Here is a 6,872-nt window from a genome sequence, read left to right as displayed (position 1 = left end):
TCTTTGTGGCCAGCTAGAATCTCCTCCCCTGAAAGTTGGGTTTTCTTTTCTACAACATGGCCAGGGTGCAAATTTTCCAAACTTTTATGCTGTGCTTCCCTTTTAAATATAAGTTCCAGTTTGGGGTCATTTTTTTTTTTGCTCATGCCTATGAGAATAGGTTGTTAGAAGTGGCCAGGCCACATCTTGAACGCTTTGCTGCTTAGAAATTTCTTCTTGCTAGATACACTAAATCATCACTCTCAAGTTCAAAGTTACACAGATCCCTAGAGCAGGGACACAATGCAGCCAACCTCTCTGCTAAAAGTGATCTTTGGTCCAGTACCCAGTAAGTTCCTCATCTCCATCTCAGACCTCTTCAGCTTGAACTTAATTTTCCATATTACTATCAGCATTTTGGTCACAATTTAACAAGTCTCTAGGGAGTTCCAAATTTTTCCTCATCTTTCTGTCTCTGCCCATTACCCAGTTCCAAAGCCACTTCCACATTTTCAGGTATCATTATAGCAATGCCCCACCTTTGATACCAGTTCTCTATATTAGTCCATTCTCATCTTGCTATAAAGAAATACCTGAGACTGCGTAATTTATAAAGAAAAGAGATTTAATTGATTCATCGTTCTGCAGGCTGTACAGGAAGCATGATACTGGCATCTACTCAGCTTCCAGGGCAGGAGGCTCAGGAAACTTACAATCATGACAGAAGGCAAAGGGGAGGCCAGTAATTTACATGGCCAGAGCAGGAGAAAGAGAGAGAGGGGAGAGGTGACACACACCTTTAAACAACCAGATCTCATGAGAACTCTATCAAAAGAACACCATGAAAGGGATGGTTCTAAATCATTCAGGAGAACTCCATCCCCATGATCCAATCATCTCCCACCAGGCCCCTCCACCAACACTGAGGATTATAATTCAACATGAGATTCGGGCAGGGACACACATCCAAACCATATCAATTAGTTTTCTTTTATAGTAATTAAAAGTAACAAAAGATGAGTCTTATGTTCCTTCATTTATTTCCTTTCCAGTTCCCTTTATTTCTTTGTTCAGGTTGGAGTTTCAGTCTCGTATCATATTCCTTCTGCTTATGGAATCTATCTATCTACTTATTTATTTATTTATTTATTTACTTATTTTTTGAGACAGAGTCTCGCTCAGTCGCCCAGGCTGGAGTGCAGTGGCGTGACCAGGGCTCACTGCAAGCTCTGCCTCCCAGGTTCATGCCATTCTTCTACCTCAGCCTCCCAAGTAGCTAGCACTACAGGAGCCTGCCACCACACCCGGCTAATTTTTTTGTGTGTGTTTTTAGTTGAGACAGGGTTTCACCATGTTAGCCAGGATGGGTCTCGATTTCCTGACCTCATGATCTGCCCATCTCGGCCTCCCAAAATGCTGGGATTACAGGCGTGAGCCACCGTGCCTGGCCGGAATCTTTTTTAAAGTTACTGGAGTGCAGGTCTCCTCACAATAAAGTCTTTCTTTTTGTTTGAGAAGATCATTATTTCTCCTAATATTAAAAAGATACTTTTTCTAGGTAAAGAATTCTTGGTTGACAAGTTTGTTTGTTTGTTGCCTGTGAGCACTTAAAAAATACCACTCCGTTGTCTTCTACCTTTCATGGCTTGTAATGAGAAGTCTACTTTAATTCTTCTGTTTATTTAACTGTTTAATGTCTCATTTTTCTCCAAATATCTTCAACGATTTTCCTTTATAGTTAGTTTTCTGCAGTTTGAATATGATATGCTCAGGGGTGTGCGTGTGTGCGAGCATGCATGCACCCCTCTTTCTCTCTCTCTTTCTCACTCCTGTTAAAATTTTATTCTGGTTGGTGTTTTCTAAGCTTGTTGGATCTGTTTTGGTGTCTATCATTTATTTTAGAAAATTCTCAGCCATTATTTCTTTACAAATATTTTATGTCCCATTTTCTTGATCGTTTCCTTCTTGGATTTTTATTATGTATATGTTTCGTCATTTGATATTGCCACACAGCTCTTCCATGCTTTATTCTGCTTTCTTGTATCTATATATTTTTCTACTCCTCTATCTTTTCTCTTTGTGTTATAGTTTTGGAAATTTCTCTTGACCTATCTTCAGGTTCATTGATTCTGTTCTTGACTATGTAGAGTCTATTGGTGAACCTGTCTATATGGGGTAAAAAAGTGTCCTCCACTCAGTTCATGTTCTTTCCATTACCTTGGAATGTGACCTTATTTGGAAATACTGTTTTTGACGATCTAATGCATCAAGATGAAGTCATTCTGAAGTAAGTTGGCCTTTAATCTGATATGACTGATGTACTTATAAGAAGAGGTGAAGAAATAGATACAGACAGGAAAGCACCAAGTAAAAACACAAAAGGCACACAGGAAGATAGCCATCTGACAATAGAGGCAGAGACTGAAGTTATGCCTTCACAAGCCAAGAAACACCAAGGATGGCAGGTTACCATGCCAGCATGCATCCAAGAACGTCCTATGAATAAAGATGGAGTCAGATATTGGAGTGATGTGTCTCTAAGTCAAAGAACATCAAGGATGTTGGCAACCATCAGAAGTTAAGAGAGCCATAGAACAGATTCTCCTGAGTCCCAAAGGAAAAATAATAATAATAACCCTACAGACACTTGATTTTTGGACTTGGGTCTCTAGAGCAGTAAGAGAATAAATACCTGTTGTTTTAAGCCACCTACTTTGTGGCATTTTGCTATAGTAGCTCTAGGAAATTAACATAGTGTCAAAGATATTCCTTATCTTTCTTTACTGTTTTTCCTTTTTAGTATTTCCATTTGATTCTTATAGTTTCCATCTCTCTGTTGAAATCACCCATCTTATGTCACGTTTTTCTTTTATATTAACCATATTTATTTTAAGTTGCATTGATTAGTTATCATATTTGTGTCATATCTGAGTCTGGTTGTATTAATTATGTTTTCTCTTGGCAGTGCATTAGGTGGAGTTTTGTTTGTTTCATTTTTTTTTAGTAAGTCTTATAATTTTTTCTTGAAAGCCCCACATCTTGTGAAGGACAGAAGAAACTAGCATAAATAGCGTTTTTATGCTTAGAAGGGCTTGTCTTTCTTCTGCTGGACCTTTAGCATGGATTTTGAGTCAGTCCATGGCAGGACTAAAGTAGGCTTGGGGTTTGTTCTTGCTGTGCTTCTCCTTAGTGTACCGTAGTGTCAATTTCCTCTAGCATTATTTTGCATTTAGGTGATGGCTAGTTTGTCAGAGTTTACTTTTTTCCTCAATTTCAGTTCCATTGTCAGCTTTAAGTCTTTCTTTTGCAGTGTGCCTCAGAGAGCATCTCTCTTCATGTTTTTGTCCCTCTTCCTGCACTATTCCACTGTACTCGCGATTCAATTCTTATTAACCTGGTTGAGTGGGATGAGGCATTCTTATTTTTATTATTGTTATCATCATCATCATCATCATTATTGTTTTGCGATAATAAATATCTCACTATGTCGCCCAGATTCAAACTTTCGGACTCAAAGGATCTTCCCAAACAGCTGGGACTTCAGGCACATCCCACCGTGCCTGGCATTCTTATTGTTTTTAATAAGCCTCAGGCTTTGGCCAGCACTATGTTCTTGGATCTTGTGAATATGACCTTCTCAGAGCTTCTGATCCACCCTCAGCTCTTATTCCCAGTTTATCTTCCTGGCCCCTTCCCAGGATTAGAGATATAAGTTTTGGGGTGTGTGTCTGTGTGTGTATGCTTCTATTTCCTCCCCTTAGCTGTAATAGTTTTAACCAATGACCTAAATTATAGAAGTGCTTCTTGCCCTCCTTCCCCCTCCTGAAGTAAAGCTCTTGTTGCATCAGTGAAAAGTGAGTGTTCAGGCCCCTCCTACGCTGACTGCTGCTCTCCTCCCTTGGTGGCCTGCGCAATGAGAAATCCTTTCTTAGGACTTTCACCAATCTTCTTGTGAATATCCAGTGAAGTCCATGGACAAGCTCCTGCCAGATGGTGTGAACTCTTCCTCTATTGGCAACCTCTAGGGCCTCTGTACTCTCTCTAGCTTATATTAGACTTGGTCTCCCCTAATGCATGAACAATTCTAGCTGACTTCTTCTGAGCTGTTTCTTGCTCTATCTGTCCCATGTAAGCAAGTACTTGGATATATAGTGGCCGGGTTTGGTGGCTCATGCCTGTGATCCCAGCATTTTGGGAAGCCAAGACAGGAAGATTGCTTGAGCCCAGGAATTCAAGAGAAGCCTGGGCATGGTGGTGGATGCCTCTAGTCCCTGCTTCTCAGGAGACTGAGGTAAGAGGATCGTTTTGGCCCAGGAGATCTAGACTGCAGTAAGCCATAATCACACCACTGCACTCCAGCCTGAGCAGCAGAGAAAGACACTATCTCAAACAGACAAAAAGAAAAAAGCACATGTATATAGTGCCCAAGAAAGTGCCAAATTCTGTGCTAATCAGAGCATTCAACGGCAAATCTTATAGTGGAAAACAATCTTGAAAGTTATTGTAATTACTTACTAAGACAATCCTGCTTTAATGCACATAGTGATTTATTCAATTTTTTAAATTTAGACTTATTAGATTTTAAGAATATGTGACTTAACTGTATACCTTTGATATTTTATATAAAGTCAATGAATCAGAAAACAATAGTTCCTAAAATTTGTCTGGAATTTATGATGATCTTACTTAATGGTCCATTAAATAATTACCTACTCTGTTCTCTAGTAGAGATTTCTATGGTAACAATCCTGCCCAGCAATTACATAGCTTATTCTTAAATACTTCCAATGTTGAAAAGTACATTTGCTTCCAAATCATCATCGTGCAGTTTTTGCAGGACTCAATGGGGCATGGAATCATTTAGGGTTCTAATAGGAGTAACATACACATTTCTTTATCAATCCATATTCCAGGGTAACCTATAATTGTTAAATTATAATTGCTGATCTATATTTATCTATAATTGTTAAATGATTGTGATGTTCATCTCTTGCACCAGCCCTAGCCTCTGCCAAGTAGAATAAGCATTCAGCTACTCATCTCTCCACTGTAGCTAGCAAAGTTCCATATGGGTAGGACTGCTAGAGGTTTTACCCCCTGCCCCCAAACCTTCAGTTTGAAAAAACCATCACAAATACTTTATGCCCAAATAATTATTCATTGCTCATTGACTCACACATCTGCTTTCCATAGTTGAGCTTTTCATTGAGTTTTACACTCTTGTATTCAACTGCTCAATGCATATGTTTGTGATTTTTATGAGAATCTCAGCTATTATCTTTCCGACCCTAGAGCCCATTCTTCCTCCTTCATTTTTATTTCAATCAATGGAATCAATGTTCCCTGAGCTGGAGACCAGATACCCATTGTAAGGCAGCCTTGTCCCTCAAGGGAACATTGAATCATAGTCTTGGTTATGCTACCTCCTAAATGCTTAACTATTTTTCAACTTCATCTTCATTCTTTTGCCCCAAGCTTGAGTTGGAGGACTACCACCCAACTGATCTCTTTGCTTCCGGCCTTGTCGACCTCAAATTGTCTTCCACACGCTTCAATAACCACATCTTGGGAATGACCTTGAACATAACCTTTCCCTATCAATGACTATAGGATAAAACCAAGCTCCTTAGCATGACATAAAAATTGCTTTCAGGTATTCCCACTATCTATATTCCACTCATGTCTATGCTACTTCCTGTGCTACTTCCTGCCTTAAATTTATATCCAAATATCCAACAAATGTCAGTCTTTCCCATTCCTTGACACAAGCACACATACATATCTCGCATGTTTATTCACAATTTTTTTTCCTTTGCTTATGTCACTTTTAACTACAGTAGTCTCTCACTTCTTTACTCTTTCTCTCTTTTTTGAGGCAGGATCTTGCTCTGTTGTCCAGGCTGAGTACAGTGGTACAATCATGGCTCACTGCAGCCTCAATCTCCTGGGCTCAAGCAATCCTCTGGCCTCAACCTTCTGAGTAACTGGGACTACCAGCATGCACCATCACATTGCTGTTTTTGTTTGTTTGTTTTTCACAGAGATGGGATCTTGTGATGTTGCCCAGATTGATCTGAAACTCCTGAGCTGAAGGGATCATCCTCACCTTCAGTTCATGCCTGTAATCTCACTAAAGCACTGGGATTGCAGGCATGAGTCACAACTTCTGGCCACTTTACTCTTATTAATCCTCTTTCCAGTTTTAGTTCAAGTGTCATTTCCTCTAGAAAGCCTTTCTTGATTGTTCTAAGTTAGGTAGCCCCTCCATAGCATTTTGATATTTGACATTTATGCCTCTGCCACCTCCCTTTTTAGATTAAATGTACTTCTCAAGAATAAGGATGTCTCTCTCTCTCTCCTCTCTCTCTCTCTCTCTCTCTCTCTCTCTCTCCCCCCCCCCCCTCCCTCCCCCCCCCTCTCTTTTTTCCTTGAGACAGAGTCTTCTTCTGTCAGCCAGGCCAGAGGGCAGTGGTGCAATCATGGCTCACTGCAGCCTCAAACTCCTGGGATCAAGTGATCATTCTGCCTCAGTTTTCTGAATAGCTCATACTCTAGGTATCCATCACGCTCACTTGACTAATTTTTTAAAAATATTTTTGTAGAGATGTGGTCTCTCTATGTAGCCCAGGCTGGAAGAGTGAGATTATTTCTGATATAATCTTTATCATCTCTGAGCCTACCATGGTACTTACAGTAAAAACTCAGATTTTTGTTGTTGAGTGAAACAACTTCTGCAACACTTGAATATTTCTGGGGTAGTCATCCTTCTTTCCCAACCAAATTCTATCCAAACTGGTCCCTTATATTCCCAGGATTTCTCTGGTCTGCCAGCCCCAGAGTGCTAGATCCTGGAGGGATCCTTTTCTGTATTCCAGCTTATGATTTTCTCTTTT

Source organism: Colobus angolensis, unplaced genomic scaffold, assembly GCF_000951035.1.
Source record: "Colobus angolensis palliatus isolate OR3802 unplaced genomic scaffold, Cang.pa_1.0 Scaffold1, whole genome shotgun sequence".
NCBI lineage: Eukaryota > Metazoa > Chordata > Mammalia > Primates > Cercopithecidae > Colobus > Colobus angolensis.
The sequence above is the reverse complement of the archived record's forward strand: the minus strand, read 5'-3'. Positions refer to the sequence as shown.